The sequence below is a fragment of the Elgaria multicarinata genome, chromosome 1 (assembly GCF_023053635.1).
Source record: "Elgaria multicarinata webbii isolate HBS135686 ecotype San Diego chromosome 1, rElgMul1.1.pri, whole genome shotgun sequence".
In the NCBI taxonomy this organism is placed as follows: Eukaryota; Metazoa; Chordata; class Lepidosauria; order Squamata; family Anguidae; genus Elgaria; species Elgaria multicarinata.
This window is the reverse complement of record NC_086171.1, coordinates 172,444,516-172,468,020: the sequence shown is the minus strand read 5'-3', so window position 1 is coordinate 172,468,020 and position 23,505 is coordinate 172,444,516. Positions and strand designations below refer to the sequence as shown.

The following is a 23,505-nucleotide window of genomic DNA, read 5'->3' as shown; positions in this document are numbered from 1 at the left end:
CCGTAACTTCTTGGAGTTCTGTTATTTAAGCACAGGCTTAAATAACTTCACGTTTTTGTATATTTACCATGTGCTTGTATGCCTTAACACCACTGACAGTTTCTATACACTCAGAAGACACTAAAGCCAGATTCTTAGGGTACTGTAACTAAGTGATATGGTTGTCAATTACCTGAGACTGAATTCCATATTTCTCCAGTAACATTTGGATCACATAGGCTGCCAGGATCATGTAGGTCAGCTGCACCAACCTGACCCCCTCCAGATGCATTGGACTAAAACTCCCATCTTCCCCAGGCTGCATGATGAGTGTTGTAGTCCAACACATCTGTTGGGCACCAGATTAAGGAAGGGCTGCAAGGTAGATGCCAGAGCTGCTCTTCCACACCAGTCTGCACACCAGTCTCCCTCACCTTCCAGGCTGCTGACATGGCAATTCAACCACCCAAACACTACAAGGGCAGAATGGGATCCAGGTACAGCAGGGAGGGGCTATAGCTCAGTGGTAGAGAATTGTCTTTGCATGCAGAAGGTCCCAGATTCAATCCCCAGCATCTCCAGGTAGGGCAAGAAAAACTTCTGCCTGAAATCCAGGAGAGCCTCTGCCAGTCAGTGTCAAGAATACTGGACTAGATAGACCAAGGGTCTGACTCAGTATAAGGCAGTTTCTTATGTTTCTAGGTACAGGAAGCAGCAACTACATGACTCTGGTAATAGATGAATGCAGCCTAAATACATCTTAACAGAGGAAGTATAGAACCATTGCTAACAGACTGTGGGGTGGGGGGGAATAGTTTCAGTTGAAAATAAACAGCTTCCCTTTTCCAACTAGAAAACCCTAAGAAGTCACATTTCTATCTTTATTATTTGGTGAGTTGTCTGTGCCAAGCTGTCTATATTTAAAGTAAATATTTCAAACTGAGTAACAAAGTGAAAGATTTAAGTCAGCCTAAAATATGGCCTTCTAAAGAGGGGAATGTTTTGCTATTTGAAGTTCTCCTTGTATCTGCACAAACTTAATTTGGGGCAGTGAGACATTGCCAAGACCGTGAACAGAAGGATACAGCTAGCTTGCCCATATAGCTCTGTTCTCGCCTTTCTTGACAACTCCCATCCTATTTCAAGTCCTAGCACAGGCTGTTGGTCTAGCAGTAATTACATAGTACACCTGAAACCAGAATGCTCAGAATGTATTTTTGCTTTCAATCTAAAGTTTCCACCAGGCTCCAAACAGCAACAAGAATTTGCAAAGGTCCATCAGGGTCTTGCTTTTTAAAAAAACACAAGTCAACCTTCTCCCAGATGGGCAATTTTGCACAGCACATCTTAGTTAAATTGGAATCAGGCGCATGAAATGTGATGGGAATAAACATTCGAAACCATTCCATAACCTACCAACTCAATCCACACACAACCAACTGTCCTGGAGTTACTGACATCACCCTTCAGCAAATGATTTGCTGCTTCAAAGAAAAAGGCATATTTTAGTCCTTAAATCAAACTACAGCTTTCTGCATAAACAGAAGACCAGATGGGCTGCATGCTTAATGATGATGCAAGTGCAGCTAGTTTACAATAACTTCCATGTGTATGTTCTGCAAAAATTTATGATCAAATGCGAAAAACTGAGGCACTGTAGTCACTCTAGCTCTACAACCTGGTGCCCTCCAGATGCTTTGGATTGCAACTCTTAACATTCCTGACGATTGGCCATGCTGGCTAGGGGTGATGGGAGTTGAAGTGCAAAACATCTGGAGAGCACCATGGGCCTTGCTAGACCTACCTTTGAATCCGGCCTTCAGGCGTGGTGAGCCCATGCTACAATTAGCACGGACCGTCGCGCCTATCCAGACATCAGACGCGACAGGGAAAGGAAAGCCCCGTCGCGTTGCCCATTTTAAAAAAATCTTAAAGGGGCCACGTGCGCAGGAGCGCACCAACGAAAAGGTAAGTGGTTGTTTTTTTAAAAAATAAAGGGTTCCCCGCTCCCCCTGCCCCCGATTTCCCCCCACAATGTCTGATGCCCCCGCTTGCCAGTCCGCCCCCCCGCTTGCCCCCTCACTCGCCTCGCCCACTTGCTCACCCGCTCACCAGGTCTGATGCCCCCTCTGCCCCCCCTCCAGCCACGATCTCCCCACCCTGGCTCCACTCTTCCCCCCCATCTCTCCTGCCAGGTCCACTCTTTCCCCCCTGGCCCCCATCACACACACCCCCACGATTCCCTCGTCCCTGGCCCGATGGGCACAGCGCTCCTATGCTCGCGAGTAAGCGAGCAGCCGGGAAAAGCCGCAGAACCTGCTAGACTTTCCGCAGTCCCGTTCTCAGCCCGGGGCTGCGGAAAAACCAGCCCAAAAGTGGTGCCAGTTATCCCGGGCCAAGGGAGGGTTTAGCCCATCCTGACCCCGGGATCCCCTGTGCATCATCTGCACACACAGCAGGGAGCCCGGGCCATGCACCGGGCTAAACCCTCGTCTAGGAAGGCCCCATGTTGGAGAAGGCTACTCTAGCCCATGCCACAAACAATTTCATTCCCCCATTCTCATGGGGAATTAAAGGTGTCCAGCTTTTTTTCTTTCTTTTTTTGGGCAGCAATCCTTTACAAGTCGAAAATGTAGCTGTTTAGTATCTGCAAGACTTTAAGAATAACAAATAGGGAAGGGAGGAGAAGGGCATAGTTCATGCCTTGTACCAAGCACAAAATGCTTAAATGCATTTGAAAATTAAGATCTCTAGTGGATTCTATCCATTGCAACATGGCGTTTTCCCATAGTCTTAATTTACATTTATTGCAGTTTGACAGGGTAAGCTTCTGGGTTTGCTCAGCAAGCTCCTGCAATCCCCACCCACGCAAGGCTTTTGGAGGACTTCAAAGAGGTATTTGATTTCTATTAGGGTTAGAGGACTCGTTCCACTATTTGCATTGAATTAGGCAAGGTCTGAGCATGCAGCAGAATGAGATGGGAGTGAGGAGTAGAATGGACTATACTACTTTAGGCTACAGGAAGAGGGCACCACTTTGGAATGTTCCTCCAAAAAAAAAATCCTTTAAAAACAACATCACAAGTCCATAAAAAATAAAATAAACTAGCACATGTGCAGAAATGCTTTCCTCCCAGCCCTTTGCAAACAGAAAGTGATCACAATACGCAGACAATTTCAAGCAGCATTTAAGAAAGTGATGGACTTATAGTCTGATGTGGTGTTGTCCATTCTAACATCTCATTCTGCTACAGGTGTAAACTAGGCCTGGAAGTACAATGGATAAGAACAGGGTCTGTGTTGCTCTGTCCCACTGGCATGGCTAACCTAGTAGCTGAAGCAATATACCAACATGTCTTCAGTACCGAGATGGACTCCCAAGTCATGGTGGCAGCTCATTGTACTGGAGACTCCAAAACAGGGTCCAGCGGCTCAACGAGGGTACAAACTCTTTCACCATGAATGTATAAAATTGGTCAAACCGGCTAAAAGCTTTGGGACTTTCTGAAGCTGCCTCGTGTAAACGGCCAGAGCGACTCTGACAGCCCGCTCACAAACCTCTTAGGGAAATTAAATCTGGCACCCATCTTCAATGAAGAAAACAGGGTGGAGGAGAGAGAAAGGCTTCTTGTAGTTCAACTTAGTAGAACACAAAGGAGTCAGTCTCTGCCAAAGGACTGAGCCTTTTGTCCAGACAGAGGAATGCTTCACTACTAGAAAGCAGTTTTAATCACATCACAGGCAACTGAACGTTGACTCTTAGAAGAATAAAAGAGATGATTTTTACATGCTTTACATAGAAATATGTCAAGGGAAAAATTATTATAGGTAAATAAAGTTGGAATGTTAACATCCCATACTAAATAGCTTACTCATTGATTCTGAAACCACCCTGTTGTTTATACGCTCATCAGTCTTTCATTGAGCATAAGTTTTCTAATAATGCTTACAATAGGCACTATGTCAAATATCCTTGGCATCAGATGCTAAGGAAGCAACCCTTCTAACGTCCTACTCAGGTCCCCGAATTCCCATGTAATTCCAAATTCCCAACTTTGTATTCCTTTTGGTGCTTCTTGAAAGCATCATTGTTCCAGGAAGCCTTTCCTTAACGACCAGCCATGGTTCACGGTTCACTTTTCACTTTGCTTCTTTTAAAAATCTATTTTAAGGTGTTTTATTCTGTTTTAATTTTATCTTGTACACCGCTCTGAAATTTTGAATGGGTAGCAGTATATAAATATTGTAAATAAATAAATAAATAGCATTACAAACAGAAGAACATTTGTGGGGGATCCAATATTGTCATCCAATACAAGTTGCTTCTGTTGAGATTTTTTGACCTACCACCCACTCCTGAACTGGCTATATAAAAAACAAAGACTGGCCCAAAAGATGATGCCAACTTCCCATGGATCTATATATTTTGTTGAGCTAATGTCCTTAAGATCCTGCTCATAATACTGACATTCAAGTCTTCTACAACTTTAATTCAACCAGGCCCATGCTGTTCCCAATTCATTCATTCCTTGTTTTAGTAACCTATTTCAGTTTCTATATTATGTTTCTTTACACACTAAATTCCTATCCCAAGTCGGTGTTCAATATCTTAAGTAACTAGCCTTGTCCATGTTCTTAGAATTCTCACAAACCTTTCCAGATTTCCCATTCTTAACTGCACCATTCTAGCTGTAATACAACGTTGGGGCTTCTCATTCAAGAGTGATAGTAGTCTGCAATACATTTAGGAAAATGATGTATAAAAGGACTCCTTATGCACACAGCCCAACACAACACAAGCTGTTACCTTATAGTGAAATACAGTTATCTGTGAATCATATTTCATTTACACTGGAAGGAAAGTGAAGAGGAAGAGAACATCTTGGACCAACTGGACTGCATGTCATGTTAGAATTACTGGATTTACTTGTTTGGGAATTTCAAAATGGTCAACATGGCGACCATGTATGCTTTCTTTATATATGGGGAATGGTAGAAAAGGGTATTACCCAAGTAGTTGACAGCTCTGTTCAGGTACTCCAAAGTGTCTACATGTGAGGAGGGGGAGCAGAAATGAGTATGCTAGCTTTGCCCCCTCACCATCATCATTCTTGTTGCCCTCTACAACTGCATGCAGCAGAAAGGCTCCTGTATCTGCAGAAGTTCTCCATGTGATTTAAAACCCTGGAAATTCAGTATTTAAAACAACACAGATTACCTCCATGGATACAAGAGGCTCTCGGCCGCATTCTTTCACTCTCCATATATAAAGGACGATGAGAATGCTGATGGAGAGAGCCACAGCTAGCACATTCATCCCCACTCCCCCTCCTTACGTGTAGACCCTACACACTATGGAATGCCTGAAAAGGGCTACTGTTTACGGCAATGCAAATCCTTGTGTTATTGATTCTTAGGGTGTTTCTAGACGAAGCTTTTATTGTGCAGTTGCCCTGCATCATTCCAGGAATTTTACTGTGGGGTGGGCTGGCAACATGGCCTTCCACTTGTAACCGTCCTTGTTTTCCCAACACTTTTTCCACCTTTTTTCTTACCAGAAAAAAAGATTGTTAAGGAGGAAAAGATGGAATAGTTGCACAATGCCTTTTGATTGGCAGTACTGAGAGACGTCTGTTTGGAAGCACCCTTAGAGATTGAACACCAACAGCCACTTACCACGTGGTCACTGCTTTCAAATACCCCCTGACAACTCTATTTGTATAGAGAGTCAGCTTTCCATTACCCCTCTTTCAACTTAATGATTTGGGAATTTTCATTGTTCATCAGATAATCTCTGAAATGTCATATTGATATACCCAGGAGATGAAAACGAAAGGCGAACTCAGTACAGAAAGGCAAATTCAGTAACCACCCAGGTCCAGTCCTTCTGCAAGCTAGTTTGACATATTATAGGCTAGCTACCTCATCACCATGACACTGTAATTTCATTGAACAGGTGATATTCCATGATACTTTTTCAAGTGCGTTAGGCAACTGTGTGGAATTCCAGCCAGGGGAGGGGGCTAAAGGCAGAGAAGGTACAAAGCACGCCATTTCTCTTTTGTGCCCTGCATAGAAACTAAACGGGCTGCCAGAAGAGGGAATACAGCATAGGAATGAAGCTCTGTCCCGCCTCTGCCAACTCCAGCAGGTTATAGTAAAATAAAAAAAGCAAGCTAGTAACTTTTATGGGCTTATTTACAAGGCTGAATTAAAACAAAAACCCTTTATCTTACATTTCCATTTATTCTTTTCCTGAAATTTGGTGAAGTTACACAAATCAGCATTTTTCCTCTTTCGAATTGTATTCCTTCCTTTCAATGTATCATTAGCCAGGTGTTAAATTATCCTGATCTACAGGAATAGTAAAGTTTTGAACCAAAATAAGAGGAGGAACTGCCATCAAGCAGCTGCTATTATAAGCAGTGAATAAAATAGTGGGGGGGAACCCTCCCACCTTGTCATAACTGCATGGGTACAAAAAGTTGTTTCCCCCATGAGATCTGCCTGATAGAATGTTAATACACTGAGAAACTATCATATCCAAATTAAAGTATCCTGAGGCGCAGTAGCAGCTATCACCCTCACTCTGCCAATTTATATCTTCTTACAGTCTCAACACTTGTATATCTACATAAATATCATACTAATGGTTTCATTTCAAAGTTAATATAGTGAAAAAGTGTTATCTTTTGTTTTTCATTTCAAAGTTCAAGTAGACATACCAATTCACCATAAAGACACAAAGGGTTTCAGCCACAAATCAGCAAATTCCCAGCCATGGAAAACCTATTTCCCCCTGAAGATTAAAGTATACCATGAAAAGGAATGTTTTCTCTATTAGTTTTATTCTTCTATATTGTTTGTAATGAAAATCCAAGCATTTTGAGATGTCATTAATGCCCTCTCATAAGATCAAGCTAAAGATATCTGCTTCAGTCATTTTACACATCCCATCCGCCCACCCCCACTAGACACACACACACACACACAAATGAGATTTTTATAAGCATGTCACTCCGGTAACAAGAACACCTAGGTTAATGGAGGGTTGCATGCATAAATTATGAGCTCCAAGCCAATATTGACACAGTGAGATTATAATGTTCGCAACCCGAATGAGGCTCATGGGTAAAGATGTGACCATGTCACATCCTCAAGAAATGTACTTGAAAGCCAACATATTATTCAATGTAACGCAATTATGACGACACAAAAAGCGCTAAGAACAGAGATGAGATGTCTCTAAAGTGAATTTAAATCCTGCTTATTAGCATGTACTAAGAGACCAATGCCAAAGATACACAGTGTGCATGGTGCACACTTAAGACACCATATCTATGAACACAGTTTAAATAGTCAGATAATTTTGTGAGGGTAATTCAGTTTAGACCCCACTTATCTCAAGTCTTCAAGTCAATAGAGGATGGAGTGATGCAAGGACCAATCTTTGAAGCCTCTGCTCTCTAATTTTGACACATTATCAAAGTAGTGTCAATGAGGCAAAGCACACAGAAGTGCTTCATTGAAATGTAGAAAAGGCTATCATAAAGGCCTTGTGGTGATACGCCTTGGCTCTTATGTGCCACTTTAAAACCAAGAACCTCAAAGCAATTTATAAATTACTGCCTTAAAACACACTTTGTTAGAAAAGTGCATTAAAATGACATGGTGGTTAATAAGGCACCGTTGAAGGGTTGCTTTATTATGTTGAAGTTTCCACATTTAGTTCTCTAAAATAATTTTAGCCAAAGTCTACTTTAATAAATGGTAAAGCAGCTGTTCCTAGAAAATGAAGCAAAAAATGTTACCGAAGAATCCTGAACAACTGTACCCTACCTTACGACATAATCATATACATGTTTAGATAGAAACAAGTACTACAATTCCCAGCATTCCCCAGCCAGCTTTAAAACTTGTTTCTGTCTAAACATGCACATGATTGCAGCTGTAGTCTGTTTAGTATCACAGATATGTAATACAAGTTTGCACACCACAAAACTACACACATTTGGTGCAAAACTGGAGCCGTATCACCAAATTTTAAGTAAGAATTGAAACGAACAATTGACTGGGAGAAACTTCACTGAAGCCACAAGACATGAAAGCAGAATTTCAATGCATAATTATTTTAAATATGTTCAGTAGAATTTTGAAGACAAATGATAAAAATAGTCTTTTTAATTCTCACATTAAAAAATAAAAAATAAATGGCATTTTCCATAATCATTGAATTAAATCCTGCAAGTTAAGAAGATGCAACTGAAATTAATCGAATGTATGAATAAATTGTTATGCATGGGATGGTAGCTGCATTTCAAATAAAATTTCCATTTTCCTTCCTGTAAAAAGTCAATTTGATAAAAATTGGATTCTACCCACAAAGAAGGTATTATATGTAAGGTGGATCGATTCAAAATCACCAAGATCAGTTTAAAGCATTGATTTCAATCACGTTTCCTAATATGAAACTCACATATTTCCTGAATTAGCATGCATACTAACTAATTGCTTTAACAAACAGAATACATGGTTTTGAAACTAAATAGAGCCTTTATGCCACTTCAAAGTCTTTGGTGATTCAGCCCACAACAGAATTGTATCTGCTTAGAGACAAAGACACAAACAGATTTCTGCTTGGCTATCTGTACACCTGCAAAAATATTAACCAAAATCACTTACTTGATTGGCTAAGACTGCAATCACATGCACACTTGTTTGAAAGTAAAGCCTGTTGAACAAAGTAGGATTTACTTCTAATTAACATCAAGGCAATAGCTTTCCCCACTGTTGCTCCCCAACAATGTGTCCAGTGGCATATTGCTTTTGAACATGGAAATTCTACCACTGATAGACCTGTCTTCCATTAATTCGTCTAATCCCCTTATAAAGCAATCTAAACTAGTGACCATCATATTACTGTGGCAACAAATTCCATAAAATAATAAGGGGTATGCATTGACTAAATCACATTCCCCAACATCCATGTGATGTCCTTCGGAAAGATGTTTACAAGGAGTGCTCCAATACGCGAGAATGACTCTGGCTGATCAGGGTCTCTCCTTACATGTAGCTCTCCATGCATAAATCCGTACATGCAAAGAACTTCTCCTGATGAACACCAAATGGATGTTTATCAGTGGAACATGGTGATGGTGTATAGCAATGGTTGTGAGCAGGACAAACTCAAATGGCTCCACAGCCCACTCTGCATGTTCATTCAACATGTAGAGGGTCATGTAAAGTGTTTCTTGTCTGTCCTGAATCTATTGCCAGTGCATATCAGTGGGTGACTCAGTGTTTCAGTATTATGGGAGAGACATCACATGCATATTCATATACAATGTTCTCTCTTAGCTTTTCTTTTAAAAGACAAGGTCTCAAATGCTTTTTACTTTCCTCATAGGGAAAGTATTATGAATGCCTAATCATACTGGTTGTCCTCTTCTGCATAATTTCCACCATTTAAGTTGGGGTGTCCAAATGTTCACAGTATTCCAAATGTGATGGAACCACAGATATGTATACAGGCTTCACGATACTGGCAATTTGTTTTCAATCTCTTTCCCAAAAATCCCTAGCATGGGATTTGCTTCCCACTACCACCATCACATGCACACAAACTCACACACTCCAAAGCTACCTTAATACCAACATGTTTTCAATGTGCTATCCAGCCCAGCCCCAAGAACTTTCCTAGTTAGTCTCACCAAGTTCAGATCCCATTAGTTTAATATGTGAAATTAGGATCCTCACCCCACCCCAATACATATCTCTATACACTTATATTGACCCTCCAATTGCCCAGATCTTTCCAGAAGCAAGTTTCTACAGAAAACAGTGCTTCTCCACAAGAAGGAAAGTAAGCATCCCCACTGTTCCATAGCATTATAAATATTCATAATTTGCATCTGAAAACACTGCAGGTCTAAGGTAGCTAGAAGACATACTAGGAGCTCCATCACACCTATTTTTTTCCTCTGGTTTGTCTCCGAGTTTTTTACCTCCGTTTCATAAGCACTGCAAGGGCTCCCTCACACATGGTCCCTTTGATGTGGATTTTTGCTTGTTTGCTCTTCCATTCCACCCTGCTCCTTCTCCTTCCTCCTCCAGTTCATTGGTTGTGGTACTCTGATTGGCGTGGCCTCTCCCCCCCCCCCCCCGCTCTGGCTTTGTTATCTAGCAATTACTTTTAAGGTTTCATCTGGGCTCCGTTTCTGCAGGCAATGCTGCGGTGGGTGGGGGTGGAGCACTAAAAAAGCCATTCAACCAACTAACAAGTCCGTACGATGACCGTGCCGGAGGAAGAGTACACTCCCCCAACAAATGAAAAAATGAGAGGGGGAAATAATCCAGACTTTCCCCGTACCAAAATAAAATGCAACAAGGGGGAAGGGGCGACATGAGTGCAGGACAGGGACAATGTCATGTGAGTACCACGCCACAAATCCAAATTCCAGGAATGATGAGTGTGCAATAAATTGCTAGTGTGATGGAGCTCTCTGAGTACTGAACAGCCATCCTTAACTCTAATGATTTGATAGTTCCTGGTTCCAGGAGGAAGCCCACAATAATGTGCATGCCTTATCGAATTCCTCCAGGGGTCCCACTCTGGCCCACTGGGGTTCCACAGAAGGCCATGCCCCCTTCTCCTGGCTCCATCCACTTTCCTCCAACTACTTAATCATTCTGTGGTTTCCCAGCCTTTGTGCCGTTTCCATTATTATTATTATTATTATTATTATTATTATTATTATTATTATTATTTATTACATTTATATACGGCCCCATATCCGAAGCTCTCTGGGCAGTTTACAAAAGTTAAAACAGTGAATATTAAAAACAAATATACAAAACTTAAAACCAAAATTTTAATTTAAAGTTTTAAATTTTAGAAGGCTGAAATGCCTCTCCTAAGACGCAGTTACTGGCAGTAAGAGTTTTAATATTCTAGCATTTTTGATCCTGCCCCTTTTGCCTCCAGCTCTGCCTACCACAAGAATTCGACCCTCAAGAGCTTCTCCAAAATGTTATTCAGCCCTCAATCACTGAGGTCTTGCACCCCTGTTTTACCCTATGTGTTTGATAGGTGGTCATGATTAAGTTTTAAGAAATATTTAGGACTAAACATTTGTATTCAGTTTTACTTCTAAATCAGGTTATTTTTTCAAGAGACATTTACTCTAATTAAAATTTTAAGAAGGCTGACTTAAACTAAAAAACACCACATCTAAACACTACCTTTTAAAAAATACATTTTTTAATCCAGCCTGAACTGTAAGCCATTTTTGCAGTTCACCTCTGTGAAGTTTTCAGGAAAAGACAAATATGATGTTGCAGAATTACAATCCACTGTCATTCAAATATAAAACCCCAACATTAACCTATTGATCTTCCAGTCAGTCCCAGCCCACGGGGAATCTCATGAATAAGCAGTGACATCTGCCAGGAGACCTAGATCTTATCCCACCTAACCAACACAGGTGATGAATCCTAAACCCTCTGCTACTGCATGCTGAATGCTTCAATCATAATAACATCACATGAAAAGGAGAGTGGGCTGTAATAAAAAGCCAAGTCCAATCCATTTTAAATTATCAGTCTAAAACTATCAGCTTAGAAAAGCCATGCAAGTACATCTAGTAGATCTACAAAAGTTCTTAGCTCACAATTTACTACCTGTCTCGTTAGTTATTTGTGGTAGCACATTCATAGCCTAAAGATGAAACAAAGTTGTAATTTACAAAAACCTTTCTTGTCTGGTCACCTACAGGTGATTTTTATCTGCTGCAGGCAACCTAGGAGAGTGGCTACTTCAAAGCCTAGCTTTTAAAACATACACACACACTTTGAATGAAGTGAAAAGCAACACACAGCATAGAAAACCTAGCCACTTGTCAAGTCAGTTTAACGCAAAGAGGTTTGTGTCATCACTCTGATAATATTTCTCTGCAGAAATTATTTCTTTTCATCCTACACTTCAACTAAAAGTTTCCACAGTGGTAGACAACAAACAGAAAGGAAGAGCATCCAGTTTGCTACTGTACAAAAACTAACGCCGCAAGCCTGATCCAAGGTTTTTCCTGGTTCCCAGTATTCAGCACTTATTACATGTGTCTCTACATTCATAATTTAAAAGTTAATTTACTAAATCGAGTTCACATGAGACAGCCAGTGTGGTGTAGTGGCTAGAGTGTTGGACTGGGACTCAGGTGATGCAGTTTCAAGTCCCCACTCAGCCATGAAGTTCACTGGGTACCTGGCACCCACAGGGACCTCTAGTGGTGCCCTTGAAGCTCTTAAATTGTTTTAAGAAAAGCCTTGGAAAAGGCTAGGGCAGTCTTCTTTCTCTCCCTTTCTAGCCAATAGCCTTGCTTTTACTCTTCCCTCTACCCCTCTGCTTTGCCATTCCCTCTCACCCTCTAGCCTTGCTATTTCTCTCCCCCACCTCATCACTATCTCTTTAGCTCATTTTTTATTAGCCACGCCCCACAGCAGCCATTATGCAACTAGCCACATCCACCAAGGGAGCCATTTTGTGATGGCACCCATAGCAGCTTCTCAAATTCCCAATTGTGCTCATGGATCCAAAAAGGTTGGGGACCCCTGGCACAACCTACCTCACAGGACTGCTGTGAGGATGAAATGAAAAAGAGGAGGATCTTGGGTTCCTTTGAGGAAAAAAAATATAAATGTAATAATGGATGAATAATGAATGAAGCAAAAGGTTCTCAAGATTATTTCCCTAATATTCACAGCATATACAATTCTCCATTTATATGCAAACATTTCATTTAACCCGAAGTTCATAACGGTTTCTTATTTACTATATTCTAACAAAAAGGACTTGGAACAAAATGTTGCAGCACTCTTGGTCAGTGTTCCAGTTAGCCATTCCCTCATCCATAATACTTCATTTCATTCCCCTCCCACCCAATTCTACCACCAGTCAGCCAGTATTTCTTGGCCACCGAGTATATTCAGACCTCGTTGGGCTTTTAGGGGGATTTTCTCTCCCATAGGATTTTTTGCTAAACATTTTTTAACTTCTGTAAACCTTGGGCTTCCCCCAAGCAGACGGTTACCTCCCTCTTGTAAGTGGATGGTTCTGTTTTAGCTACATAAGGATCCAGACTCACCTCTGAACTTTGGAATTAGAAGAAAAGATGCTAACCAGCAAGTATCATTGGTACCATGGATTTGGACCTATGTTTCCAATATCCAATCTGAACATTGTAGCTATGGGCCCTCTATTAGCCAGATTCCCACCAACTTCCATACAAGAAATCCAGCATTGATTTACTAGCTCTTTTTTATATAAGTCTTGTTTAGAGGTGAAGTGTATTTCCAAACACACACAAGGCAGTGCTTGGAGAAAATAAGTTTCCATTTATGCTCCTCGAGAACAGCACATTTCATTTGACCTTTGAGGATTCTGTATTGTGGTCTGCTAAGACATTTATTAGGAAAAGCAAGATCAAATCAATACAGAACATATTCAGCTGGGTCCTGAGAGCTTAGATTAATGCCCTTTAATCTCATAACTGTTTCAAAGGCTGAGAATACTCTATGAAGTGGAATTGAAACATGATTTTTTAGTATAACCAGGTTTTATCCTTAGAGCCTTATATTGTAAGAACAAATAATACTTTTCGAACTAGTAAAAATTATAGCTTCAACATGATAACTGTAGAAAAGCCAGCCATAGCACATTCTATGATTGGCTACAACATTCGCAAGAGAGTTATGCTTTTTAGGATTTTAAACAGATAAAACAGGCACTTAATCAACTTGCTAAACGCCACTGGGAAAGTGGCATTTCAAGAATAGCAAGCATTTAGAATCAAGTCCAGAAAAAATCATTCCTTAAAAGGACATGGGCAACAGGAGGGAGAGAACATAGAATAGTAGAACGATTAAAAATGTCTTTATTCATAAGTTGCCACTGAACAAGTACTACAAAAATCAGGCCTAAATTCATCCCATTATCTCCAACTAATGGAAGTTACAATGCTGGGGCACAAACTAGTGTCTTGTTGCTTACACAGAAGGGCTTGCACACTCACGTTCTCTGGGTATACACAGAAATCCAAAGTGTGGGGATTTCTGTAAGAGCCCTGCATCATCAATATCAATGGCATGAAGACTCTCCGGGGCTACAATGGGCTATGGAAGTTATGGCAGAGCATGGGAACAGTTGCTTCAATAATGCAAGGAGAGATTGCAACGAGGAGTAACTAAATGGAGCACAATGTGCCAAATAGAAACCAAATGAAAAATTATCTTTACGCCAATCTGCACGTATGCCAAATGGCTTGGGAAGGAAAATTACACCCATGCAAACACACCAACTTGATAGTCTCAAATGTACATGTTATGCCAGCAGATCTAACAGCTGTATAACATGGCTTGTTTCAAGCGACCTTAAATAAGATACTTGCAGCTCAGTATGTCTGACAAACACAGGAAGCTTCCCCTCACAGCTGGGTTTCAGAGTTTCTTTCATCTACTGCCACTGTGCAAGGCACACTAAGGAAGCAGAGACGCTTGCTAAAAGAGGTACAGGGCTCTTTAGTACCTTTGGGCACATCTTGACTAGGCCACAACACAATCTCACCCACTTTCAAGGTCCTGCCTGTAAATACATCAGGTTTTAGGTCAAGGGGATGAGAGAGATTGTGAAACTGTTTCAAACTTAGAAGAGTGTATAAATGAATTAGAGTGTCACATGCATTTTGCTCTTCTGGTGCAATAGTTTAGCATGTTATCTTGCTTCTTCCTCTTTACATAAAACCTTTTATTTGCCTTAATCTCGTCTCGTCTCCCACATTTGCCTTCTGGGCTGTGGCTAGATTCGAAGTGATTTCTCCCTCCTCATCCCAACTCGCAGCTGGCCTCCAAAACTGTACTAAGTGAGGGTTACAGAGAGGGCTTAGTATGGGGAAATATGATGCAAATCCCATACGCTGCAATGTAGGAATTTACTAAGATGGAACCGAGTATTATGCTTTAGTTCTTATGGAAGGATGTGGGAAGGAAGAAGGATGAGTTTTGAGAAGTCAGGCATGGTCAAAAATGCTTTACACATTATATTATGCTTGTCTATCAGCCAGTCTAGTCAGAAGTCATGGAGATGTTAGCCGTAGTTTATTCATAATGTAACTGATTATGTAACCAATGTTCACTTCAGAATTTTATGCTCTATTGAACACTTCTTCATTAAATAGAACATAGGTAAGATTATTACACTTGCAATTCTACCCAACTGCTGTAGAAAGCTGATTACGCTGCATTTTTTCCAGGAGAGTTTCATGTAAAAAGGTTTTTTTTTCCTACTCAAAAAGCCCATCATACGGAGAACGGACTCACTTCAAATGTCAGTGTCGGGATTTTAGGCCAGATTGCCACAGTTATGATACTTCAGCAATAAACACAAATAGTTCTCAGTTGCTAGGGTATACCCAGAAAGGGCAGGGGGAGGGGGATTCCTGGATGTGATTTCAACTTATGTTCTGTTTCCTAACAAGGAAACTGGATAGATTCAGTACTGGTTTAGCCTGCAATCCATGGGGAATTCTAAAATCCAGGAACCTTCAGTGCAGATGTACATCTGGGTATTTTAGAAGTAGTCAACTATCAGAAACTAGAGCTTCGGCTATTGGGCGGTATAAAAATGTAATAAATAAAATAAAATAGAAACTGTTCACCAGAACTGTGCTTAATTGTATTTCTTTCTATTTAAATAACTAGTAGGAAACATTTAACTTTACTAATTCCAACAAAAAATAAGGAGACCCGAATTTTGCATTATTTACAAACCAATAAATACTGCACTCCTCTTTTTATGATATCCTATATAAAACCAAAGAAGAGCCATTAATTAGTCTACCTTATGTGCCATTAAGCATGCAGCCAAATTGTTACATGGGTATGTGAATGACCAGACTGAATACAATAAGCCTTAGCGTTCCTCCAAACCTTCAATCTTTATGTTATGAGAATTTGGGTATTAGCCTTCCAGAAGAATACAACTCTGAATTCAAAGGGAAGTCAATAGTTGCAAGATGACTTGGTATTGAAAGAAGATTAGAAAACAACATCTCTTTTCTCATGATTAAATCAAGTTGGCTTTCACACACACTATAAAGATAACAAAGTGCTGATATTAACATTGAAAGCCCTAAATGGCTTGGGGCCAGGTTACCTGAAAGATTGTCTCCTCCCATAAATAACCACCTGGACCTTAAGATCATCTTCAGAGGCCCAACCAGGATGATCAGGGGTCTGGAAACAAAGCCCTATGAAGAGAGACTGAAAGAACTGGGCATGTTTAGCCTGGAGAAGAGAAGATTGAGGGGAGACATGATAGCACTCTTCAAATACTTAAAAGGTTGTCACACAGAGGAGGGCCAGGATCTCTTCTCGATCCTCCCAGAGTGCAAGACACGGAATAACGGGCTCAAGTTAAAGGAAACCAGATTCCAGCTGGACATCAGGAAAAACTTCCTGTTAGAGCAGTACGACAATGGAATCAGTTATCTAGGGAGGTTGTGGGCTCTCCCACACTAGAGGCATTCAAGAGGCAGCTGGACAAGCATCTGTCAGGGATGCTTTAGGGTGGATTCCTGCATTGAGCAGGGGGTTGGACTCGATGGCCTTGTAGGCCCCTTCCAACTCTGCTATTCTATGATTCTATGATTCTCTGGGTGCCCCCACAAATGTAGTGACACAACTGGCCTTTTCAGCTGTGGCTCCCCGACTGTTGTGGGATGCCCTCCCAGACAGGCTCACCTGATGCCTTCATTGTGGTAATTTCAGTGCCAGTTGAAGACATTCTTATTCTCAATGGAATTTTAGCCTTTCAGTTTTTAGCCCTTTGCAATCTGTTATTGTGTTTTAGATCTTTACAATGCTGCTTATTTTTCCTTTAGTTTTATGCTGTAGCTTAAACTTTTTAAAGTATTATACTATGGTTTATCAAATTGTTGTATTTATGATTTTAAATGTTTGTGAACCATTCAGAGAGCTTTGGCTAATGGGCAGTATAAAATGTAATAATCCTCAGTAAGAGCAAATATGATTGCTGCAGTTTTACTGCTTTTACACTGCTAGTTCCTGCAGCAGATATATGAACTGCAGGTGACAAACCTGTATATTTAAACGCCAGTATACACATCTCCTAGCCCAATCAAAAGGGACAGTAGCTCATACCTGGATGTTAAAAGACAGAGATTATATTATTCACAATTTTTGTGACTGTTGTGTGAACCAACCGCCATCCAAATTAGAGCTAAGCAATTCAGATTTACAACATACTGTGATGTGTTGCATAGACTAGTACTGGTCTTCCAATTAGGATTGTTGAGTTTTCTTTATATTAAGCATGTGCTCCATGTCAAAACATCACATTTTCATTGGCCCCTTTTTACAGAGCACTGTAACTCCACAGTATTAATCACCAGATTTTTGAAATATTCCCCGTTTTTCAAATTCTGATCTCTCCCATTGAAACTAAAGGGACTAGTGTTGGATTGCGTAAACTACATTTAACATGATAGAAAGTGTTAAGACAGAGCTCCATGACTTTGCCATAACTGTAAAATCCTCACAGGGCTTCCTTTAAGCTCAAGGATGTGAAATACATTTATAGGACTAGTAAACATAGCCACGGGTTTGGGACCAGCTACTGCTCAAACACAGATTCTACACCATAGCACTAAGCAAGTCATTCAGAAATAATTCTATACCAGCACACACTTCTAAAGGCTCAGTCATATTCCTCAACTCTTACAACTGCCAAACTCAACTCTACTTCATGCCAACAATGCCCCCCTTGTGTGTGAGAGGGGACATGAAATCTATAGTGTTTGGCACATCAGAGCACACACCTGCTCAGTATGCTGTTTCAATTGTGAACTACTTCTGATCGTCTTTACACAAATGCTTCAAAGGAAGTAGTACACAAAACTAAATAGCCTACATTAATGAACTCAGCCCCAATGGCCACTGCTGAAATCTTGGTTGTGGATACCACACATAATTGCTGGAGCTGCCTTAAAGTTCTAATGGCAATAGGGTTTCATTTCACAGTCAACTGCAAAGATTTTGTGATCTGAAAATCCCATCAAAACTTACCCCAAACATATGATTATGTGTCTAATTTTAGCCCTCCATTTAGCCATAATACTTGCTCTTTGATCGCTACACAGGCCTAATATTGTTTCCTTGATTATACTGATCTCAAGGTAATCCAACAGCTTTGAAGGCAGAGGGGGAGAAAGAGAGACAATCAGTCAGTCACACATTTATTAGACACCAGTCAGCTATTAAAAGAGACAAACTTATCATCATGTTAAATATCGACATCTTCTGGCTTTTTCAAATAACAATAGTTGTTTTGCCAAAGTGACAAGCTTTGATAAAAAAAAATAGTGTATGAAAATAGATTTGTTTATAGACTCAGTGGAACACAGGACTTCCTGTTTCAGCTGAACTCCACCTTAAAAACTACACACGCTCTCCTGTCAGGTCATACAGCCAGCAGTTCATCAGTCATCAACTGCAAAGAAAAAGTTCTTCAGACCTGCCATGGGACATGTGAACTGAATAGTCCAGGGTTTGGTCCACAACAACAAAATGAATGATTAAACTAGTTTATCACCAAGCACAACGAAATTCATTTGTTTGCGATTGACAAATTATAAAACAGTTGCATTTGCTGTCATGGATATCCTACAGGAAAAAAAAACACTGAACATTTCCATTTCAGCAGGATGCAAGGACCTGGCACTCTCAAAGCCGCTCTAACGGTATCATGTCAATACAAATGTAGTATTTCCCATTGCTTCTGCAAAGTTTTAAAAGTTAGGAGCACAATCCACTCAGCACCTCCCTCGCACAAGGCCTATTAAAATATATTCAATTGCATAAGACAGCTGTGCTTTTGCACTACTTATATGTATTTCAATAGAATTTGCACTGGAGAAGCTTCCAGTGGAACGTATCTTAGATGTTTTAGGGCACAATCTTACGCATGTTTAGACAGAAAAAAGTCCTACAACTCCTAGCATTCTCCAGACAGCCATTCAAGGTGCTTCAAGGCACACAGGGAGGAGTTATAGTCCCCCTATGCCATATCAAATGCAACCTGCGAAGGTGCCCCACTTTGAGAAGTGGTCTTTTGAGGGCAGTTGGGGGCTGCAGAAGGAATAGCTGAAAATCCAGCTCATATTCCACTTTAACCCTTGCATTAAATAGTAAAAAAAAATCCTTTTAAAAAATCATTGGAGACATTTCTTTTTCAACTAGAAACGCTTACATACAAATATAGCCAATTGCTGCTACGGTTAAACCAAATGGCAAATACTTTATGACTAGGGCAACAGGGTAGTAAATTTCACATCAGCTTGAACTGCACAACATGGCAACATCAGTGTTATAAATATCTCAAATTTGAATCTGAAGAGCATCTTTATTTCATCTGTAAATAAATGAAATAAATGAAATAATTTGCACACACCACGGTAATTCTATCAACATTAGCTACTGATTGTTGTTTTTAGAAACAAAAAATCCCACCTATTTCACACCAGCTTGTCATTGGTAGTGCTGCTTTGATTTCAGAAAATATTTTAGATATTTTTCACAGTCTTTCTAGCAAACAAATGATCAGCTAAGGGCACATGAATAACATCTTAGGGATTACTAATGGCACAAGTAAACTATTTTGAAAGTTTTACAATCCCAGGGAATATAATACAGCCATTGCCCAATATACGTGGGATGCTTAGACATTTCAGAACTGAAACATGATATTTACTAAGCTGTCTATGTGCCTAAGTTATCTAGGACAACTTAAAAGATAACTCTTTTAAGATTCACACACAGCAGATTCCAGCCGTCACCAAGGACTCTTTTTTGCATGAGGGTTGGATAACAAGGGGGTACTGCTGAAGAAGGAAGTGATGCATATAGACCAGAATTACTTTCCCCACACCATGTTAAAATAGTAGATTGGCATCAAGCATAGACAAAATGGCCACTCTTCCTCCCTTACCCCTGCCCCCCACCATGACACACTGCAAATAGTAACAAACTCTCCAAAAAGGGAAACGCCATACACTATTTCAAAATAGGAAGTGCTATAGAAAGACAACTGTATTAATGACAGGAGAGGCTCAGTCCATGACCACCACCCCAAAAATTCACTGATGTCACTGAAAAAAGAAGCACAAGATGTAGTATGTTGCAAAACTGTCAGCTTGATAATTCAGTAGCAATGCCAGCTTCAGCATTTACTGACAACTTTAAAACTAATATGCATTTTGGAACAGTTTGCAAGTTGCCTCGGGTTCCCCATTAAACTTTTGCCTTCAAATTTCAGCACTATGAGGGAAGGGAGCCGGGAGAGGAAACACACACACACACACAAACCTAATTCAGCTCTCAGAAAACACAAAATGCCCTCTTTCATACACCATACTGCTGCTCATTTTTATTTGCATTAATCTGGGATGGCAAACGAAGAGCCTCTCACAATGACTTATCCACAATCGCTAGGGGCCTTTTCAGGAACTGTAGCTATAACACAAGGACTGTAGTGCCATGACCAAAACAGCCAAACGATACGTCCACCACAAAAACTCCCACTGCCAGGAGCAGCCCATATTCCTGGAAAACATGAATTCCCAACCGGTCATTCTTCATAGGACTCTCAGTATGGAGGAGGCCACATTTGTACACCTATTGGATGTTGTCTATGACAGCCATAGGAGGCGTCACAAGTCCTCCATGCACCATTTTGAATCAACTCCTCTGTCAAAAAGAAGTTTCCATTGATGCTCATGCTCTTTTTAAATTCAAAAGCTCTGCTTCCAAGACTCTGTGATCTCCAAGTTCGAGCTTGCTACAAAGTTTAGCAACAACAGAAAAGATTCCCCACTGTGGCAAAGAGAACAGTTGGAGCTAGAGGAAAGGAACATTGACACTTTCATCTGGAAGCAGTCAAAGGCCGCCATGCCACAGAAGTGAAGGGACGTCTTGACTTCTAAGCCCTAAGCAGAAATGCTTTTACAGAACAGAAGAGGAACCTACCTCAGTGTGGGTATGGCGAGAGAATGGCAGCCACAGGACGAATCTGAGAATGGTAAGGAGAAGCCAAGCTGCCAGGGAACTTTCTACACTCAAAACAGAGAAGTACAGGCTCTCTGGCGCCCAGTTTCTTTTCCCTGATATCCTGAAGTATGGGAAATTCTGTTTTTTACTTCCCCATTATTGGCACCAAGAAGGAGGACCAAGGAGAGAAGGGGAACCTATTCTGGCAGGGACTCAAGCCTTTGGCATTCAGGGCCCTGCACGCCAATGACTCCAGTCAGGACCCCACCCAGAGGTGGGAGGTTTGCCAAGCTGTCAGTAGTGGGTACTGGAGACACAACTGGTTCCACTTCTATAACGGGAATTATAACCTTAGACCAGGTCCCAAGCAGAGTTTAGATTCTTTTGGTTAAGTCCCCTAATATCAGCATTTCTAGGAAATACCATCCTATACCACAAAAGTATTATGAAAAGAAGCGACCACCATGTCAAATGGTCATAAGTGTGAGGCTGGAAAAAGGCCATCTACCTGGCATCAGCCCCTTCTGCCTACGCTGCACTCCCCAAAGACGGAGCGACACCCAAGAGATAGGTCTTAGGAAGAAGGAAGAGTTCCATTTGCCCCATAAAAAATAAAACCCTAGCATTCATCTAGTCCTCCTGGAGGAAGGGACCATCCCCTTTCACCATACACAATAGAAGGGCGGGAGCACTTTGCTTTGGTAGGGGGTCCCTCGCTACCCTCTGGGATATGCCAACGGCTTCCAAGATGCACGGGGAACATCCCCTCTCTCCTGTCCACCAGATACCCTTCACTGACAAGTGGAAAGTGCAGCCACAAAAGGGGGGGGATCTTTTAGAGAGACCGCACTAAAATAGGGGGGGGGGGAGGTCAAGGCGAGAAACGTGGATCAGTGCTGTCAACTCACATCAAACCCCAACGTTTCTCTTCTCCCTCCTTGCTCCCCGCCCCATACACACACACACAAAACCTGGGCGCCTGGCTCCTTGATGGGCAAGACTTCCTCCTCATCACCCCTGGATGATGGTCGAAACCTGCACCGCAAACCCCCCCACCCCCCCACCCCCAACGCCGAACATGCCAACATTACATGCACTCCGGCCAGCCACTTCTCTGGCCCGGCTCCAGCCTGGCTGTCAGTGAGTCTCCCTCCGGAGCCCTCTTTTCTCCTCGCGGGGGTCCGCCTCCCCGCTCGCCTTCTGCCTTTCTCTTTGGACTTGGGGGGGGGGTGTTGGGGGGGGCGAGGAGGGACGGCATTGTAGCCGCCCGCTCTGGAGAGAGAGGGAGAGCGAGAGAACACCCTGCCTGACCCCTCCCTCGCGGGCCCTGAGCCAAGGGGAAGCGGCAGGGCCCCTCGGCCTGGCTGCGAGAGGGAGGCGATTGGGCCCCGCACTGGGCCGGGAAGGGCGAGACCGAGCCAGCCGCCGCCGCGCCCTCCCTGCCGCCGCGCTCACCCCGTCGTTGCTGCTGCCTGCCGGGGCGAGCCGAGCCGCCCGCCCGCTCCCTTCCTGCGGCTCCTCAGTGGCCGCTCGCCTCGCCTGCCTTCCCTGCTCGGGGCTCGGTGGTGGCTCCAGTCCGCGGCGGAGGCAGCTCGTCCGCTCCGCCCCCCTTTCCTCCTCCCTCCTGGGCTTGGGGAAGGGCCGCCGAGCCGGCGAGGGAGGAGCCAGAGCGCGGCAGGCCGAGGGGCGGAGCGGAGCCGCGCGGCAAGTCCGAGCAGCCCGGGCGGAGCGAAGGCAGCAGCAGCAGCAGCAGCAGCAGCAGGAGGAGGAGGAGGAGGAGGAGGAGGCGGAGGCGCGGGCGGGGGAAGCGGCGAGTCCGCTTTTTCCTAGCGAAGGGCCGTCGGTTGCCTGTTCGTTTAAACTCCAAGGGGCGCGTAAAGCACGCTTAAGTTATGCCGGCCGTCTAAGCAGGTCTTGGCGTTCTAGTGAAACTCTTTTTAGCGGTCTAAATTGTTTTACATTTTGTATATTTATATCTGTATGCTGTATTTTATTAATTGTTGTAAACCGGAGAGAGAGAGAGAGGTGTGTGTGTGTGAAATTTAAAAGTGTGCGTAATTATATGTGTGTGTGTGTGTGTTCCATGCGACCACCTTCACTTTGAATGAAAAAGCCATGGATCAGTAGCTGTTGCTAGTGTCTAGGAGCAGTCAGAAGGCCACAGCAACCTCTCCTCCCTTCTCCTGTCCTGTAGCAGAGGTTGGAAAAAGAAGTGGAGGGGGGGGAGGTTAGGTCTGGACTGAAAGCCTCCAGAAATGAATCTCTCCCACTGCCACCACCACTTAGGAAGTACCTGCCCATCTGAACTCTGCCATTTACAGGGTGGGGAGGCAACAGTTGCACCTGCCTCTGTTTGTGCATCTGCAGGGCCAGCCCAAGAGATTTGGCTACCTGAGGAGAGAACAAGAAATC

At 42.3% G+C, this 23,505-nt stretch overlaps 1 protein-coding gene across 1 annotated transcript in view; it reads right to left on the bottom strand.

Annotated features, from left to right (window-relative positions):
* Window positions 1–22,727, bottom strand: part of RAP1A (RAP1A, member of RAS oncogene family) — a 113,827-nt gene extending 91,100 nt beyond the window's left edge. The window contains exon 1 of the mRNA XM_063143047.1: window positions 22,549–22,727. The gene's annotated coding sequence lies outside the window, so the exon portion shown is untranslated. The remainder of the gene's footprint in view (window positions 1–22,548) is intronic.
* Window positions 22,728–23,505: the final 778 nt, after the last annotated feature.